Below are 17,571 nucleotides of genomic sequence, written 5' to 3'. Positions count from 1 at the left end.
AGAGAGTAGCGGGGGAGAGAGAGCGAAGGTTGGGACGGCGCGATACCATCCGAGTAGGGGCAGTGGGGAAGTGTTGGATGAGAGCGAGAGGGAAAAGGATACAAGGTAGTGGTCGGAGACTTGGAGGGGGAGTTGCAGTGAGGTTAGTGGAAGAACAGCATCTAGTAAAGATGAGGTCAAGCGTATTGCCTGCCTTGTGAGTAGGGGGGAAGGTGAGAGGGTGAGGTCAAAGAGGAGAGGAGTGGAAAGAAGGAGGCAGAGAGGAATGAGTCAAAGGTAGACGTGGGGAGGTTAAAGTCGCCCAGAACTGTGAGAGGTGAGCCGTCCTCAGGAAAGGAGCTTATCAAGGCATCAAGCTCATTGATGAACTCTCCGAGGGAACCTGGAGGGCGATAAATGATAAGGATGTTAAGCTTGAAAGGGCTGGTAACTGTGACAGCATGGAATTCAAAGGAGGCAATAGACAGATGGGTAAGGGAGAAAGAGAGAAAGACCACTTGGGAGAGATGAGGATCCCGGTGCCACCACCCCGCTGACCAGAAGCTCTCGGGTGTGCGAGAACACGTGGGCGGACGAGGAGAGAGCAGTAGGAGTAGCAGTGTTATCTGTGGTGATCCATGTTTCCGTCAGTGCCAAGAAGTCAAGGGACTGGAGGGAGGCATAGGCTGAGATGAACTCTGCCTTGTTGGCCGCAGATTGGCAGTTCCAGAGGCTACCAGAGACCTGGAACTCCACGTGGGTCGTACGCGCTGGGACCACCAGGTTAGGGTGGACGCGGCCACGCGGTGTGGAGCGTTTGTATGGTCTGTGCAGAGAGGAGAGAACAGGGATAGACAGACACATAGTTGACAGGCTACAGAAAAAGGCTACGCTAATGCAAGGAAATTGAATGACAAGCGGACTACACGTCTCGAATGTTCAGAAAGTTAAGCTACGTAGCAAGAATCTTATTGACTAAAATTATTAAAATGATACAGTACTGCTAAAGTAGGCTAGCTGGCAGTAGCTGCGTTGTTGACACTACACTAATCAAGTCGTTCCGAGTGTAATAATTTCTACAGTGCTGCTGTTCGGGGGCTAGCTGGCTAGCTAGCAGTGTTGTTTACGTTACGTTGAGTTAAAAGAACGACAATAGCTGACACTATGTAGTGTTGTGTTGTCTCTCTTTATGTAGTGTTGTGGTGTCTCTCTTTATGTAGTGTTGTGTTGTCTCTCTTGCCATGATGTGTGTTTTGTCCTATATTTTTATTTTATTTTTAATCCAAGGTCCCCGTCCCCGCAGGAGAGGCCTTCTGGTCGGCCGTCATTGTAAAGAATAATGTGTTCTTTAACTGACTTGCCTAGTTAAATAAAGGTTAAATAAAATCAAATAAAAACCACTTCCGTTGTTAGCCCATAGCATTTATTTTGTGAAAAAATGAGGTGGATTGTAAGTGTTCTTAGGTTAAATTTGTGTAGTTCAGTCCTTGTGCTGTTCTTGTCTATTGATGTTCTGTATCATATTTTGTGTTCTGCGTTCTGCGTTCTGTGTTCTGTGTTCTGTGTTCTGCGTGGAATCCCAAGAAGAGAAGCTGCTGCTTCAACAACAGCTAATGGGGGGCTCCTAATAAAATATTAAATAGCATAATGCTTATCTATACAATCCTCTCAGATCTCTGGGCCCATATTCACAAAACCTTTCAGAGTAGAAGTGCTGATATAGGATACATGTTTTCCTTTTGATCATAATGAATACAATTACATAAACATGAAAGACCTGGTCCTAGATCAGCACTCTGAGACACATTGTGGATAACAACACTACATAAAGAGAGACACCAGATCTCAGGTCTGCACTCATTCAACCGCTGTGTGTCATTACAGGTTATACTGATTACAATCTGAGTAGCCGGGCCAACTACCTGACTTATTGAGAGTTAACCCTCAGCCTGTGGGCCAGACAGCAGAGCTGACTTATTGAGAGTTAACCCTCAGCCTGTGGGCCAGACAGCAGAGCTGACTTATTGAGAGTTAACCCTCAGCCTGTGGGCCAGACAGCAGAGCTGACTTATTGAGAGTTAACCCTCAGCCTGTGGGCCAGACAGCAGAGCTGACTTATTGAGAGTTAACCCTCAGCCCTGTTTCTGTCTTCCCTCAGCCTGTGGGCCAGACAGCAGAGCTGACTTATTGAGAGTTAACCCTCAGCCCTGTTTCTGTCTTCCCTCAGCCTGTGGGCCAGACAGCAGACCTCCTATGGCTATCTTTGAACTGCTGGACTACATAGTTAATGAGGTGAGTAAAGACTGTTGGGGTCCATTTGAATTTAATAAGGCAGTCAATTGAGAAACTCATTTGAATATTAAAAAAAAATGGAAATCTACAATAAATGTAAAAAAAAAAAAATTTTTTTAAATGTGCTTCTATTTTTCAGTTTATTCAAAAGTCATATAAATCCTGGTTACAATATCATAGACCGTTTCTGCTGTACGGTATCGGTAGACCCTGCCTTCATTCCCATGTTGATTGGGATGGTGGCATACTGAACTGTGAATGCATTACACAAATGCCTGCCTGCCTGCCTTCCTGAAAGCCTCCATGTCCCGAGTGTAATTTCTTTCAAGGCTGAATCATATATACATCCTCTCCATCCATCCATCTCCTCTGTGATGCGATTGTTTTTCTTTTTCCAGCCTCCTCCTAAACTGCCTGGTATTTTCGGCGTTGAATTTCAAGACTTTGTGAATAAATGGTAAGTAAAATTAAAGCCAAAAAAGCGACTACTTAAAGTTGTTGAGTAAAAACACAGTGTTGATCTTCTTGTTGTCACAGCTCCACTTCAGTTCAGACGTCAGCATTCAACATTGACAACGCTGCCACCTAGTGGTATGTGTGTGTGGTAGCAATGGCACAGAGTCGCTGCTTTGAGTACACTCACAGACTATCCATTATATTGGTCCAGATACTCTAGTGGCAGCTCTAACAAATGAACAGAAAAGTCTTCGAAAATGGAAGGCAGTCGGGAAGAAGGACTATTCTAGACAATCAGAGGGCATATTCGCGTGTTAACAACATGCACAACTCCCGTTATAAAACTTTTTTTTTTCTCTCCAAATTTCCGGGGTGTCACGTGTCCCTACTTATATGCGTATACTGGTAACAACCTAATCATTACGAAACGTCTATTGATCCAATAAGCTACACGTGGTATACCAGAGAGGGATAAACTGGGCCCAAAATCTGCCTTCTCCAGCAGGTTGCGTTTTTGGTTTGTTTTTCTTCACTCGCCAAGCGAGGAGTTTTTGTAAAGAGGTCAATAAAGGAATGTCGAATTTGGTTAACAAACAAATACAATGGCTTATTTGGTACGTGTAGCTCATTTGATCAAACATACGTTTCATAATGCCTTGGTTGTTACGAGTGTACAAGTAGGACACGTGACAACCCGGCAACTTTGATAAAAAAAATAACTTTAAAAAAAATGGCAGCATTCAAAACACTTCATATGCAAACCTCTCAGCCCTCAAATGAAGTGGACACTTCTGATGACGTGTCATGACGTCTGACGAGGTGACGCTTGCAGGGCAACGGGCGCAGCAGGAAGGAGTGATTTTTAAATGGACCCCGCCCTTGCCCGGAAATTCGTCACTCGTTTTCAGTCACCAGTAGCTTTATATGCGCCACAGTCAATTACGAGTGCATGTCTACTTATATTTAACTATATAATTATTCATATACTAGCCTGCCTAGCTACTTCTGAAGAAGGAACATTTTGTATTTCTACAATTAGCAAAAGCTAACTAAACAAAAACATAATTACTTTTATGAGACGTGTTTGTTCGTAACGCAATTTCTAACTTATTTACATTTGTTTTTACTTACACTTGTACGTTGACGTTTTGACTTTTCTTAGCGGATGTACAATCATCGCGAATTGAATTATGGGGCGTTTCAGGCTCCTTGAAGTGAACATTTTATTTAACCAGGAAAGTCAGTTAAGAACAAATTATTATTTACAATGACAGCCTACCCCGGCCAAACCTGGACGACGCTGGGCTAATTGTGCGCCGCCCTACGGGATTCCCAATCACGGCCAGTTGTGATACAGCCTGGATTCGAACCAGGTTGTCTGTAGCACTGAGATGCAGTGTCTTAGACCGCTGTAGTTCTGTCAGGTTCTGGTTTGTACACTACTCTCAGGCTGTAGTTCTGTCAGGTTCTGGTTTGTACACTACTCTCGGGCTGTAGTTCTGTCAGGTTCTGGTTTGTACACTACTCTCAGGCTGTAGTTCTGTCAGGTTCTGGTTTGTACACTATCCTCAGGCTGTAGTTCTGTCAGGTTCTGGTTTGTACACTATCCTCAGGCTGTAGTTCTGTCAGGTTCTGGTTTGTACACTACTCTCAGGCTGTAGTTCTGTCAGGTTCTGGTTTGTACACTACTCTCAGGCTGTAGTTCTGTCAGGTTCTGGTTTGTACACTACTCTCAGGCTGTAGTTCTGTCAGGTTCTGGTTTGTACACTACTCTCAGGCTGTAGTTCTGTCAGGTGAGTGCCATAGAGATAGTAGTGAAAACACTGATCAGTGTCAGCTGTGATTTCCCCTCTCCTATAGAACTATTTCCCCTCCTATAGAACTATTTCCCCTCTCCTATAGAACTATTTCCCCTCTCCTATAGAACTATTTCCCCTCCTATAGAACTATTTCCCCTCTCCTATAGAACTATTTCCCCTCTCCTATAGAACTATTTCCCCTCTCCTATAGAACTATTTCCCCTCTCCTATAGAACTATTTCCCCTCTCCTATAGAACTATTTCCCCTCCTATAGAACTATTTCCCCTCCTATAGAACTATTTCCTCTCCTATAGAACTATTTCCCCTCCTATAGAACTATTTCCCCTCCTATAGAACTATTTCCCCTCTCCTATAGAACTATTTCCCTCTCCTATAGAACTATTTCCCTCTCCTATAGAACTATTTCCCCTCCTATAGAACTATTTCCCCTCTCCTATAGAACTAGTTCCCCCTCTCCTATAGAACTAGTTCCCCTCTCCTATAGAACTAGTTCCCCTCTCCTATAGAACTAGTTCCCCTCTCCTATAGAACTATTTCCCCTCCTATAGAACTATTTCCCCTCTCCTATAGAACTAGTTCCCCTCTCCTATAGAACTATTTCCCCTCTCCTATAGAACTATTTCCCCTCTCCTATAGAACTATTTCCCCTCTCCTATAGAACTATTTCCCCTCTCCTATAGAACTATTTCCCCTCTCCTATAGAACTAGTTCCCCTCTCCTATAGAACTATTTCCCCTCCTATAGAACTATTTCCCCTCTCCTATAGAACTATTTCCCCTCTCCTATAGAACTATTTCCCCTCTCCTATAGAACTATTTCCCCTCCTATAGAACTATTTCCCCTCTCCTATAGAACTATTTCCCCTCCTATAGAACTATTTCCCTCTCCTATAGAACTATTTCCCCTCTCCTATAGAACTATTTCCCCTCTCCTATAGAACTATTTCCCCTCTCCTATAGAACTATTTCCCCTCTCCTATAGAACTATTTCCCCTCTCCTATAGAACTATTTCCCCTCTCCTATAGAACTATTTCCCTCTCCTATAGAACTATTTCCCCTCTCCTATAGAACTATTTCCCCTCCTATAGAACTATTTCCCCTCTCCTATAGAACTATTTCCCCTCTCCTATAGAACTATTTCCCCTCTCCTATAGAACTATTTCCCCTCTCCTATAGAACTATTTCCCCTCTCCTATAGAACTATTTCCCCTCCTATAGAACTATTTACCCTCCTATAGAACTATTTACCCTCCTATAGAACTATTTACCCTCCTATAGAACTATTTACCCTCCTATAGAACTATTTCCCCTCCTATAGAACTATTTCCCCTCCTATATAACTATTTCCCCTCCTATAGAACTATTTCCCCTCTCCTATAGAACTATTTCCCTCTCCTATAGAACTATTTCCCCTCTCCTATAGAACTATTTCCCCTCTCCTATAGAACTATTTCCCCTCCTATAGAACTATTTCCCCTCTCCTATAGAACTATTTCCCCTCCTATAGAACTATTTCCCCTCTCCTATAGAACTATTTCCCCTCTCCCATAGAACTATTTCCCCTCTCCTATAGAACTATTTCCCCTCTCCTATAGAACTATTTCCCCTCTCCTATAAAACTATTTCCCCTCTCCTATAGAACTATTTCCCTCTCCTATAGAACTATTTCCCTCTCCTATAGAACTATTTCCCTCTCCTATAAAACTATTTCCCTCTCCTATAAAACTATTTCCCTCTCCTATAGAACTAGTTCCCCTCCTATAGAACTATTTCCCCTCTCCTATAGAACTATTTCCCTCTCCTATAGAACTATTTCCCCTCTCCTATAGAACTATTTCCCCTCTCCTATAGAACTATTTCCCTCTCCTATAGAACTATTTCCCCTCTCCTATAGAACTATTTCCCCTCTCCTATAGAACTATTTCCCCTCTCCTATAGAACTATTTCCCCTCTCCTATAGAACTATTTCCCCTCTCCTATAGAACTAGTTCCCCTCTCCTATAGAACTAGTTCCCTCTCCTATAGAACTAGTTCCCCTCTCCTATAGAACTAGTTCCCTCTCCTATAGAACTAGTTCCCCTCTCCTATAGAACTAGTTCCCTCTCCTATAGAACTATTTCCTCTCCTATAGAACTATTTCCCCTCTCCCATAGAACTATTTCCCCTCTCCTATAGAACTAGTTCCCCTCTCCTATAGAACTAGTTCCCCTCTCCTATAGAACTAGTTCCCTCTCCTATAGAACTAGTTCCCCTCTCCTATAGAACTAGTTCCCCTCTCCTATAGAACTATTTCCCCTCCTATAGAACTATTTCCCCTCTCCTATAGAACTATTTCCCCTCTCCTATAGAACTAGTTCCCCTCTCCTATAGAACTAGTTCCCTCTCCTATAGAACTAGTTCCCTCTCCTATAGAACTAGTTCCCCTCTCCTATAGAACTATTTCCCCTCCTATAGAACTATTTCCCCTCTCCTATAGAACTATTTCCCCTCTCCTATAGAACTATTTCCCCTCTCCTATAGAACTATTTCCCTCTCCTATAGAACTATTTCCCCTCTCCTATAGAACTATTTCCCCTCTCCTATAGAACTATTTCCCCTCCTATAGAACTATTTCCCTCTCCTATAGAACTATTTCCCTCTCCTATAGAACTATTTCCCCTCCTATAGAACTATTTCCCCTCTCCTATAGAACTATTTCCCCTCTCCTATAGAACTATTTCCCCTCTCCTATAGAACTATTTCCCCTCTCCTATAGAACTATTTCCCCTCCTATAGAACTATTTCCCCTCTCCTATAGAACTATTTCCCCTCTCCTATAGAACTATTTCCCCTCTCCTATAGAACTATTTCCCCTCTCCTATAGAACTATTTCCCCTCCTATAGAACTATTTCCTCCTATAGAACTATTTCCCCTCTCCTATAGAACTATTTCCCCTCTCCTATAGAACTAGTTCCCCTCTCCTATAGAACTAGTTCCCCTCTCCTATAGAACTAGTTCCCTCTCCTATAGAACTAGTTCCCCTCTCTATAGAACTAGTTCCCCTCTCCTATAGAACTAGTTCCCCTCTCCTATAGAACTATTTCCCCTCTCCTATAGAACTAGTTCCCCTCTCCTATAGAACTATTTCCCCTCTCCTATAGAACTAGTTCCCCTCTCCTATAGAACTATTTCCTCTCCTATAGAACTATTTCCCCTCTCCTATAGAACTAGTTCCCCTCTCCTATAGAACTAGTTCCCCTCTCCTATAGAACTATTTCCCCTCTCCTATAGAACTAGTTCCCTCTCCTATAGAACTATTTCCCCTCCTATAGAACTAGTTCCCTCTCCTATAGAACTAGTTCCCCTCTCCTATAGAACTAGTTCCCCTCTCCTATAGAACTAGTTCCCCTCTCCTATAGAACTATTTCCCCTCCTATAGAACTATTTCCCCTCTCCTATAGAACTATTTCCCCTCTCCTATAGAACTAGTTCCCCTCTCCTATAGAACTAGTTCCCCTCTCCTATAGAACTAGTTCCCCTCTCCTATAGAACTAGTTCCCCTCTCCTATAGAACTAGTTCCCCTCTCCTATAGAACTAGTTCCCCTCTCCTATAGAACTATTTCCCTCTCCTATAGAACTATTTCCCCTCCTATAGAACTATTTCCCTCTCCTATAGAACTATTTCCCTCTCCTATAGAACTATTTCCCTCCTATAGAACTATTTCCCCTCCTATAGAACTATTTCCCCTCCTATAGAACTATTTCCCCTCTCCTATAGAACTATTTCCCCTCTCCTATAGAACTAGTTCCCCTCTCCTATAGAACTATTTCCTCTCCTACAGAACTAGTTCCCTCTCCTACAGAACTATTTCCCCTCTCCTATAGAACTACTTCCCCTCTCCTATAGAACTATTTCCCCTCTCCTATAGAACTATTTCCCCTCCTATAGAACTATTTCCCCTCTCCTATAGAACTATTTCCCCTCCTATAGAACTATTTCCCCTCTCCCATAGAACTATTTCCCTCTCCTATAGAACTATTTCCCCTCTCCTATAGAACTAGTTCCCCTCTCCTATAGAACTAGTTCCCCTCCTATAGAACTATTTCCCCTCTCCCATATAACTATTTCCCCTCTCCTATAGAACTAGTTCCCCTCCTATAGAACTATTTCCCTCTCCCATAGAACTATTTCCCCTCTCCCATAGAACTAGTTCCCTCTCCTATAGAACTAGTTCCCCTCTCCTATAGAACTATTTCCCCTCCTATAGAACTATTTCCCCTCTCCTATAGAACTATTTCCCCTCTCCTATAGAACTACTTCCCTCTCCTATAGAACTATTTCCCTCTCCTATAGAACTATTTACCCTCCTATAGAACTATTTCCCCTCTCCCATAGAACTATTTCCCCTCTCCTATAGAACTATTTCCCCTCCTATATAACTATTTCCTCTCCTATAGAACTAGTTCCCCTCTCCTATAGAACTATTTCCCCTCTCCTATAGAACTATTTCCCCTCCTATAGAACTATTTCCCCTCCTATAGAACTATTTCCCCTCTCCTATAGAACTATTTCCCCTCCTATAGAACTATTTCCCCTCCTATAGAACTATTTCCCCTCTCCTATAGAACTATTTCCCCTCTCCTATAGAACTATTTCCCCTCTCCTATAGAACTATTTCCCCTCCTATAGAACTATTTCCCTCTCCTATAGAACTATTTCCCCTCCTATAGAACTATTTCCCCTCTCCTATAGAACTATTTCCCCTCTCCTATAGAACTATTTCCCCTCTCCTATAGAACTATTTCCCCTCTCCTATAGAACTATTTCCCCTCTCCTATAGAACTAGTTCCCCTCTCCTATAGAACTATTTCCCCTCTCCTATAGAACTATTTCCCCTCTCCTATAGAACTATTTCCCCTCTCCTATAGAACTATTTCCCCTCTCCTATAGAACTATTTCCCCTCTCCTATAGAACTATTTCCCCTCTCCTATAGAACTATTTCCCCTCTCCTATAGAACTATTTACCCTCCTATAGAACTAGTTCCCCTCTCCTATAGAACTATTTCCCCTCTCCTATAGAACTATTTCCCCTCTCCTATAGAACTATTTCCCCTCTCCTATAGAGTGCAAACTCTCTTCATCCATGTTGCACTGCAGAAAATGCATCGAGGGTGCCGAGAAGTGTGAAGATGCGTACCTTTGGCAGCTTTTGGCACAACTCCAACCCCATCATTAATTTTGCCGATGTAGTTGTAGGCCTGATCACCGACAACGATGAGATGACTATAGGGAGGTCAGAGACCTGGCCGTGTGGTGCCAAGACATCAACCTCTCCCTCAACGTGATGAAGACAAAGGAGATGATTGTGGACTACAGGAAAGGAGGACTGAGCACACCCCCATTCTCATCGACTGGGCTGCAGTGGAGCAGGTTGAGAGCTTCCAAGTTCCTTGGTGTCCACATCACCAACAAACTAACATGGTCCAAACACACCAAGACAGTCTTGAAGAGGACACGACAACACCTATTACCCCTCAGGTCACTGAAAGGATTTGGCATGGGTCCTCAGATCCTCCAAAGGTTTCACAGCTGCACCATCAAGAGCACTGGTTGCATCACTGCCTGGTATGGTGGCAACTGCTCGGCCTCCGACCGCAAGGCACTACAGAGGGTAGTGCGTGCGGCCCAGTATCTCACTACGGCCAAGCTTCCTGCCATCCAGGACCTCTATACCAGGCGGTGTCAGAGGAAGGCCCTAAACATTGTCAAAGACTCCAGCCACCCTAGTTATAGACTGTTCTCTCTGCTATCGCACGGCAAGCGGTACCGGAGCGCCAAGTCTAGTCTTCTACCCCCAAGCCATAAGACTCCTCAACATCTAATCAAATGGCTACCCAGACTATTTGAATTGCCCCCCTCTTCTACGCTGCTGCTACTCTCTGTTATTATCTATCACTTTATTAACTCTACCTACATGTACATACAGTTGAAGTCAGAAGTTTACATAAACTTAGGTTGGAGTCATTAAAACTTGTTTTTCAACCACTCCACAACAAACTATAGTTTTGGAAAGTCGGTTAGGACATCTACTTTGTATGACGACACAAGTCATTTTTCCAACAATTGTTTACAGACAAATTATTTCACTTATAATTCTCTGTATCACATTTCCAGTGGGTCAGAAGTTTACATACACTAAATTGAATGTGCCTTTAAACGGCTTGAAAAATTCAAAAAATGATATCATGGCTTTAGAAATCAGCCAAGACCTCTGGAAAAAACGTTTTACCCTCCACAAGTCTGGTACTTCCTTGGGAGCAATTTCCAAACGCCTGAAGGTACCATGTTCATCTGTACAAACAATAGTCCGTAAGTGTAAACTCCATTGGACCACGCAGCCGTCATACCGCTCAGGAAGGAGACGCGTTCTGTCTCCTAGAGATGAACGTACTCTGGTGTGAAAATTGCATATCAATCCCAGAACAACAGCAAAGGACCTTGTGAAGATGCTGGAGGAAACAGGCACAAAAGTATCTATATCCACAGTAAAACGAGTCCTATATCGACTTAACCTGAAAGGCCGCTCAGCAAGGAAGAAGCTACTGCTCCAAAACCGCCATAAAAAAAGCCAGACTACGGTTTGCAACTGCACATGGGGACAAAGATCGTACTTTTTGGAGAAATGGCCTTTGGTCTGATGAAACTAAAATAGAACCGTTTGGCCATACTGACCATTGTTATGTTTGAAGGAAAAGGGGAGGCTTTCAAGTCGAAGAACACCATCCCAACCGTGAAGCACGGGGGTGGCAGCATCATGTTGTGGGGATGCTTTGATGCAGGAGGGACTGGTGCACTTCACAAAACAGATGGCATCATGAGGAGGGAACATGATGTGGATATATTGAACCAACATCTCAAGACGTCAGTCAGGAAGTTAAAGCTTGGTCGCATATGGGTCTTCCAAGTGGACAATGACCCCAAGCATACTTCCAAAGTTGTGGCAAAATGACTTAAGGACAACAAAGTCAAGCTATTGGAGTGGCCATCACAAAGCCCTGACCTCAATCCTATGTAACATGTTTGGGCAGAACTGAAAAAACGTGTGCGAGCAAGGAGGCCTACAAACCTGACTCAGTTACACCAGCTCTGTCAGGAGGAATGGGGCAAAATTCACCCAACTTATTGTGGGAAGCTTGTGGAAGGCTACCCGAAACGTTTGACCCAAGTTAAACAATTTAAAGGCAATGCTACCAAATATTAATTGAGTGTATGTAAACTTCTGACCGACTGGGAATATGAATAAATAAATAAAAGCTGAAATAAATCATTTTCTCTAATATTACTCTGACATTTCACATTCTTAAAACAAAGTGTTGATCCTAACTGACCTAAGACAGGGAATTCTTACTAGGATTAAATGTCAGGAATTGTGAAAAACTGAGTTTAAATGTTTTTGGCTAAAGTGTATGTAAACTTCCGACTTCAACTTTATTACCTCAATTACCAACCGGTTTCCCCGTTTTTTTACTCTGTACCTGCTTGTAACCTCACTGTAAGGTTGTTGTATTCGGCGAATGTGACAAATAAGATTTGATTTTTACAGAATGTCGTCAAGGAGTGGGACCTCTTCCTTATTGAGGGACTTTGCTTGTCTGGCATTTTGACAATCAATCACTATGTTACTAATCCAGTCTGGAGGGGACTGGGACTGGGTGGTCGTCCCTCTCCTGTTTGTCCAGCATAACCATAACCACTGCGTTCAGGGCCACTGGGACATTTTCTTAGGACACACTGCACCGGTGTGATATTGTTGTCAAACCAGGGTTTGTTGTTTTGAAAAGTTTATTAGTAGCTAGCTATCTTTTTTGAGTTTGGATCCCGAGATACAGTTGGCATCATTTGCTGGGACTGCTACTCTCTGTCCAGGGATCCTGCCTACCAAGGTCTGAGTATTTGGTGTAGCTGCTAGCCTAGCTGCTAGCTAGCGGCCTATCAAGCTAGCAGGGTTTTCTTGGGGGCTTGAATGCAACCTATGACGTGGTTAGCCATTGTGGCCCTGACTGCGGATTGTCCCGGGTTTGTGGCTGTCTGTTTGTTGTTGTTGTTGCGACTTGCCCTGTGAGGATGTTACGCCTAACCTACGTTGTTACCATGACAAAGACCAGCCTTGCCCTGTCTGGAACTGTGAGGAGTAACAGCGTAACCTACGTTGTTACCATGACAAAGACCAGCCTTGCCCTGTCTGGAACTGTGAGGAGTAACAGCCTAACCTACATTGTTACCATGACAAAGACCAGCCTTGTCCTGTGAGGAGTAACAGCCTAACCTACGTTGTTACCATGACAAAGACCAGCCTTGCCCTGTCTGGAACTGTGAGGAGTAACAGCGTAACCTACGTTGTTACCATGACAAAGACCAGCCTTGCCCTGTCTGGAACTGTGAGGAGTAACAGCCTAACCTACATTGTTACCATGACAAAGACCAGCCTTGTCCTGTGAGGAGTAACAGCCTAACCTACGTTGTTACCATGACAAATACCAGCCTTGCCCTGTGAGGAGTAACAGCCTAACCTACGTTGTTACCATGACAAAGACCAGCCTTGTCCTGTCTGGAACTGTGAGGAGTAACAGCCTAACCTACGTTGTTACCATGACAAAGACCAAAGCCAGCGGGAGTACTGTTGAGGACATCGGTGTGTCTCAATCCCAGGTGAAGGATCTTTTAAACAAAAATAGTTCCACAAGCAGATGTTACAACAAGAAAATAGCTTCAAGTGTTTAGTCCAAATACTGGTGGATTCTACTAATATTTTTTTTTTTTTTAAACGGACGATCTGAGCAGAGAGGTCCAGGACCTAAAGAACAGTTTGCAGTTCTCCCAGGGTCATCTCGACGAGTTGAAGCAGGAGAACGGCAAGATGACAGCAATCTGTAAGTCGTTGAGAGAGGACATCAGTTCTGTGTGTGAATCCATGATAACAATGACGGATAAATCGAGGGACAATCAAGGCAGAACAACATGGTTGTGGAATGGAATCGGAGGACAAAGTGAGGGAAATGATCTCTGAGAAATTGAAGATGGACCACAGGAAGATTGAGGTGGAGCGCGCCCACAGAACTGTAACACCCACCACCGGTCCAGGTGACAGGTCCAGGTGACAGGTCCAGGTGACAGGTCCAGGTGACAGGCCCAGGTGATAGGCCCAGGTGACAGGCCCAGGTGACAGGCCCAGGTGACAGGCCCAGGCCAATAGTGGTCAAGTTCTTGAGGTTAAAGGACAAGGTAGCTGTTCTGGAAAGAGCCAAGAACTTGAGAGGAACGTACATCTTCCTCAACGAGGACTATCCTGAAGCTGTGCCCCAGAAGAGGAAATAAATTATCCCAGCCATGAAAGCTGCCAGAGCGCGTGGGGACATTGCTTACATCTGCTATGACAGGCTCATTGTTCACCCTCCCTCTCAGAAACCTGGAAGGGATGAGAGAGCCAAGCCTATGGGTTCGTAGCCTCAACCCCGCAACACACACACACACACACACACACACACACACACCAACTGATTACTGGACTGCTAAATGTGTATTATTTTCTCTCTTTTCTCTTGCTTTGTTTCCTCTTTCCATATTATGTCTCTGATCAGCTCCCCAGGAAAGGGCTGAAAATAGCCCATATTAATATATGATGCCTTAGAAATAAGGTTAAATGAAATCAATAACTTGCTAACATCAGATAACACTCATATATTAGCCATTTCTGAGACTCACTTAGCAAATTAAATTGATGATACATCAGTAGCAATACAAGGACATAACATTCATACAAGAGACATGAATGCTTATGGGGGAGTCGCTGTATATATTCAGAGGAGATCTTATGTGTTATTGAAGTGTTGTGGTTGCAGGTTCACTTCATCTAAAGCTTTTTCTTTTGGGGTGTTGCTATAGGCCACCAAGTGCTAACAGTCAGTATCTAAATAATATTTGTGAAATGCTTGATAGTCTATGTGATGTAAACAGAGAGGTCTACTTTCTTGGGGACCCGAATATTGAATGCTGGTTTTCATCAAGCTGTCCGCTCAAGAGGGTGGCAGGGTAGCCTAGTGGTTAGAGCGCTAGACTAGTAACCGGAAGGTTGCAAGTTCAAACCCCCGAGCCGACAAGGTACAGATCTGTCGTTCTGCCCCTGAACAGGCAGTTAACCCACTGTTCCTAGGCCGTCATTGAAAATAAGAATTTGTTCTTAACTGACTTGCCTGGTTAAATAAAGGTAAAATAAAATAAAAAGAGGATTAATATGGATATACATTAATATGGATGCTACCATGGTTACGATTAGTCCTGAATGAATCGTGAATAATGATGAGTGAGAAAATTATAGATGCACAAATACCATAACCCCCCCCCCAAAAAAAGGCTGTTAGAGGTTAGCATGTCTTAGTGGTATGATGTAAAATGCTAACCTCCCCTGTTATTGTAATGGTGAGAGATTAGCATGTCTTGGGGGTATGATATAAAATGCTAACCTTCCCTGTTATTGTAATGGTGAGAGGTTAGCATGTCTTGGGTGTATGATATAAAATGCTAACCTCCCCTGTTATTGTAATGGTGAGAGGTTAGCATGTCTTGGTGGTATGATATAAAATGCTAACCTCCCCTGTTATTGTAATGGTGAGAGGTTAGCATGTCTTGGAGGTATGATATAAAATGCTAACCTCCCCTGTTATTGTAATGGTGAGAGGTTAGCATGTCTTGGGGGTATGATATAAAATGCTAACCTCCCCTGTTATTGTAATGGTGAGAGGTTAGCATGTCTTGGAGGTATGATATAAAATGCTAACCTCCCCTGTTATTGTAATGGTGAGAGGTTAGCATGTCTTAGTGGTATGATATAAAATGCTAACCTCCCCTGTTATTGTAATGGTGAGAGGTTAGCATGTCTTGGAGGTATGCTATACAATGCTAACCTCCCCTGTTATTGTAATGGTGAGAGGTTAGCATGTCTTGGTGGTATGATATAAAATGCTAACCTCCCCTGTTATTGTAATGGTGAGAGGTTAGCATGTCTTGGGGTATGATATAAAATGCTAACCTCCCCTGTTATTGTAATTGTGAGAGGTTAGCATGTCTTGGTGGTATGATATAAAATGCTAACCTCCCCTGTTATTGTAATGGTGAGAGGTTAGCATGTCTTGGGTGGTATGATATAAAATGCTAACCTCCCCTGTTATTGTAATGGTGAGAGGTTAGCATGTCTTGGGGATATGATATAAAATGCTAACCTCCCCTGTTATTGTAATGGTGAGAGGTTAGCATGTCTTGGGGGTATGATATAAAATGCTAACCTCCCCTGTTATTGTAATGGTGGGAGGTTAGCATGTCTTGGGGGTATGATATATAATGCTAACCTTCCCTGTTATTGTAATGGTGAGAGGTTAGCATGTCTTGGGGGTATGATATAAAATGCTAACCTTCCCTGTTATTGTAATGGTGGGAGGTTAGCATGTCTTGGGGGTATGATATAAAATGCTAACCTTCCCTGTTATTGTAATGGTGGGAGGTTAGCATGTCTTGGGGGTATGATATAAAATGCTAACCTACCCTGTTATTGTAATGGTGAGAGGTTAGCATGTCTTGGGGGTATGATATAAAATGCTAACCTACCCTGTTATTGTAATGGTGAGAGGTTAGCATGTCTTGGGGGTATGATATAAAATGCTAACCTACCCTGTTATTGTAATGGTGAGAGGTTAGCATGTCTTGGGGGTATGATATAAAATGCTAACCTACCCTGTTATTGTAATGGTGAGAGGTTAGCATGTCTTGGGGGTATGATATAAAATGCTAACCTCCCCTGTTATTGTAATGGTGAGAGGTTAGCATGTCTTGGGGGTATGATATAAAATGCTAACCTCCCCTGTTATTGTAATGGTGAGAGGTTAGCATGTCTTGGAGGTATGATATAAAATGCTAACCTCCCCTGTTATTGTAATGGTGAGAGGTTAGCATGTCTTGGAGGTATGATATAAAATGCTAACCTCCCCTGTTATTGTAATGGTGAGAGGTTAGCATGTCTTGGGGTATGATATAAAATGCTAACCTCCCCTGTTATTGTAATGGTGAGAGGTTAGCATGTCTTGGAGTGTATGATATAAAATGCTAACCTCCCCTGTTATTGTAATGGTGAGAGGTTAGCATGTCTTGGTGGTATGATATAAAATGCTAACCTCCCCTGTTATTGTAATGGTGAGAGGTTAGCATGTCTTGGGGTATGATATAAAATGCTAACCTCCCTGTTATTGTAATGGTGAGAGTTTAGCATGTCTTGGGGGTATGATATAAAATGCTTACCTCCCCTGTTATTGTAATAGTGAGAGGTTAGCATGTCTTGGAGGTATGATATAAAATGCTAACCTCCCTGTTATTGTAATGGTGAGAGGTTAGCATGTCTTGGAGTATGATATAAAATGCTAACCTCCCCTGTTATTGTAATGGTGAGAGGTTAGCATGTCTTGGGCTAACCTCCCTGTATGATATAAAATGCTAACCTCCCCTGTTATTGTAATGGTGAGGTTAGCATGTCTTGGAGGTATGATATAAAATGCTAACCTCCCCTCCCCTTATTGTAATGGTGAGAGGTTAGCATGTCTTGGAGGTATGATATAAAATGCTAACCTCCCCTGTTATTGTAATGGTGAGAGGTTAGCATGTCTTGGTGGTATGATATAAAATGCTAACCTCCCCTGTTATTGTAATGGTGAGAGGTTAGCATGTCTTGGAGGTATGATATAAAATGCTAACCTCCCCTGTTATTGTAATGGTGAGAGGTTAGCATGTCTTGGTGGTATGATATAAAATGCTAACCTCCCCTGTTATTGTAATGGTGAGAGGTTAGCATGTCTTGGAGGTATGATATAAAATGCTAACCTCCCCTGTTATTGTAATGGTGAGAGGTTAGCATGTCTTGGGGTATGATATAAAATGCTAACCTCCCTGTTATTGTAATGGTGAGAGGTTAGCATGTCTTGGAGGTATGATATATAATG

The 17,571-nt window shown here is 42.9% G+C and overlaps 1 protein-coding gene and 1 long non-coding RNA gene across 5 annotated transcripts in view; both read left to right on the top strand.

Annotated features, from left to right (window-relative positions):
* Positions 1-17,571, top strand: part of map2k1 (mitogen-activated protein kinase kinase 1) — a 62,198-nt gene that overhangs the window by 44,237 nt on the left and 390 nt on the right. The gene's annotated exons all lie outside the window — the stretch shown is intronic.
* On the top strand, positions 15,024-17,495 carry LOC127912198 (uncharacterized). 4 transcript variants are annotated; one of them, XR_008081502.1, is made up of 4 exons: positions 15,024-15,392; positions 15,771-15,896; positions 16,338-16,589; positions 17,416-17,495. It is a non-coding gene; the product is annotated as an uncharacterized LOC127912198 (long non-coding RNA). The 4 variants fall into 4 exon arrangements; XR_008081501.1 differs by lacking the exon at positions 17,416-17,495 and adding an exon at positions 17,290-17,364; XR_008081503.1 differs by lacking the exon at positions 17,416-17,495 and having other exon boundaries at positions 15,024-15,329; positions 16,338-16,652.

Source organism: Oncorhynchus keta, chromosome 26 (genome assembly GCF_023373465.1).
Source record: "Oncorhynchus keta strain PuntledgeMale-10-30-2019 chromosome 26, Oket_V2, whole genome shotgun sequence".
Taxonomy (NCBI): domain Eukaryota; kingdom Metazoa; phylum Chordata; class Actinopteri; order Salmoniformes; family Salmonidae; genus Oncorhynchus; species Oncorhynchus keta.
Note: the sequence above shows the minus strand (reverse complement) of the source record. Positions and strands in the feature narration are given on the sequence as shown.